Genomic DNA, 2,875 nt, shown 5'->3' with positions numbered 1-2,875 from the left:
ATACATCAGTAAATGTAATTTGTAAATCCGATTCTTCATAAGAGTACATCGTGTTCTTTCCCCAAATATTTTTGAAGGTATTTTTAATAATTCTGTAAAACAAATATGAAAGGGAAATGTGATTAACAAACATTTGGTAAAAATACAACAAAACATGTACTTAAACGTAGTTTTATACAACTTGCTACTGTTGTGACAGCACAGTTTTGGGAAGATCGAGATATTAAAACGCGGCAATATGATATACTTGAAACGATATTTAAATTAAAAAATCAAATTTTGTAGAAACATTGGTATTCTAGTTTGTATGTATTATGCTTATAAGATATAAAAAATTCTGCGGCTCTCAGAATAACGATTTTAATAAGACCCTTTGTAATGTTTTGGTAGTTGTCGTACGCTTATTATTTTATGACAACTACAGAAACAGTATAAAGTACACGTACATAATAGACAGATATAAATTATGAAATACTTTTCTGTATTCACATTAAAATATGTGGAAGAATAACGTTCTCATTTCGCAGTGCGATGGTATCGAGTCACGTATAACATGGTATCTATGATATGGCTTTCAAACATCTTAGCGGACACTGCGCGCTTGACATTAGGTCGCTAAAAGATTAAAAGGTCCAATAATAGTACTGTAATAAGCCCTGATTTCTATGCAACATAAATCATATATAATTACAATAAAATAAAATTTTGGTCAACCGCATTGTTTGATTTCATTGGAAATAATTAGACAAAGAACTGAGACGCAATAGTTCGTTTTGTAACATCCATTTTCCGGCATCTTGGCACCCAATCATTTTTAAACATAATTTAGTTTAATAGATCACTTGTTTCAAATTTATACAACGGAAAGATGGTTTATAACATGTGATAACTGTATAAAATCGTTAGTTTAAATGAATAATGTCTGTTGATGAGTACATCTTGTAGTAACAAGAGGTAGAAGAAAGAATAAGTCGCCCGATAAAGTTTAGTTTGACTATTAGAGTTAAATCTTTTGTAACTTATTGTAGAACTTCTAAATAAATCACATCCTTTTTAGTATTATAAAGTATAAATTTTATATAACATTTAATAAACTAAGATACTAAATCAATTATTTCTGAAGAAAATCAAGGGCGCTATTTAATTTTCATGACTTACGTAAGCGGATAAATAATTATCACCACTTACCCCAAATTTAAAATATCTTATAAGAAACATCAATGTCACCAAACAAAACTTAAATTTATAAACATTTAAAAGCCTTTAATTTCAGCATAGAAAATAGATTTAAATTTACATCCATAAAATAGTCTCGTTGATATTAATAGAAATTAAAAAAATAAACTCTTTTTGAGAGATCGTACGTTTTTAAAAACTCTTTGTGATGTCACGTTAATTATTGCCACTGGTATTCTTAAAAGTAAAGAATTCTGTAGTAAAATAATTACTATTAAGTTGTGAATACGCTTGCCATAAAATTTATTCTAAAGCCATTTGTACCAGCATGAAATTTAAATGCGTATGTTGGAGCATATACAAAAAAATTGCAATTAAAAAAGTTCTGAATGTCTTTTAAACAATGGTTATAAGAAATAAACAAAACTATTTGGACTTTATCGCTTCGCAACAAGTTTTAATTCGTAAATCACTGAAGCATTAATATCGGCCGGTACAAAACTTGATTGAAACAGTTTGAATGACGATACATAATCATACTTATTGCTATTTTTACTATATAAAATACAAAATGAGACACATACAATCCATGTGAATGTCGAATGGTCCTTGCGTGTGGAGGAGGGTACAGGGGGGGTTATATCATGTGTCTGTTGGCGCCGCGTACTTTGCGCTCCCAGGCCTCCGCCTCCGCCCACGAGTGCCGCACGTCCCGGAACAACTGTAATTTATAATGTTCTATTTAATCTTACTAATATTATAAATGAGAAAGTTTAAATGGATGGATGTTTGTTTGAGTTTGTAGCCTAGACTGCTTAACAGATTTCTATTAAATTTGGCATAGAAGTTGCGTCACTTTTGTTTTTATAATTCCACGCGGACGGAGTCGCGAGGGAACGTTAGTTACATCTATAATTTAAAAAAACATCTGAAAAACCAAAACGATCTGTAATTTGTTGTGAACTTTAAGTTAATATCCTAACACAATAAAATTAATTTAGCTTTGTTAAAATGGGTGTTGTGTGCAAGTGTTGAAATGTAACAAAAATATTTATGTGCCTAATTGAGATGATTTAATTTTTTTTTTCATTTTTAGGTAAACTACTGCAAGTCAAGCCTACTGGAATTTACTTCACGTATATAATAGTAGATTAATAAACGATGTACTACTACCATTAAATTGGTTTTATTTTTTTTTCTCAAAACCCTTTCAATAAATGCATTCATATTATTTAAGAGACATTGATATTGAATTATAATATGACTAATACATTTTTCACTAAATATAATAATCATTAGCGCTTAAAGAAAACAAACATCTGTTTTAGTTGTGTATTTGAAGAGTTCGCATTGTAACCTTTATTTATTAAAACACATATTTCCAGTGAGGAACTGTTAAGTCTGGATCTATTAAATCATATTATTTTTGAATTTTTACATCTGGGCGCAAAATTACATACAATCGTTTTAGTCTTCTTTAATACAAGATGTAAGGAAATGGTATTAGTAGGATTAAGTAATCCGTGTACCTGTGAGAGCCATATTTCGTCAGCGAGCAGCTCGTTGAGCACGAGCGTAGTGTCCTTGCCGGGGCTCTGCATGCGCTTGTCGGCCACGCGCTTGCTGCACTCCGCGTACATCAGGTACTTCTGGTGCGAGATGCGCGAGTACAGCTGCACGCGGCCGCAGCACGCGCCGC

This window comes from Papilio polytes, unplaced genomic scaffold (assembly GCF_000836215.1).
Source record: "Papilio polytes unplaced genomic scaffold, Ppol_1.0 DF824047.1, whole genome shotgun sequence".
Classification (NCBI taxonomy): Eukaryota; Metazoa; Arthropoda; class Insecta; order Lepidoptera; family Papilionidae; genus Papilio; species Papilio polytes.
Note: the sequence above shows the minus strand (reverse complement) of the source record.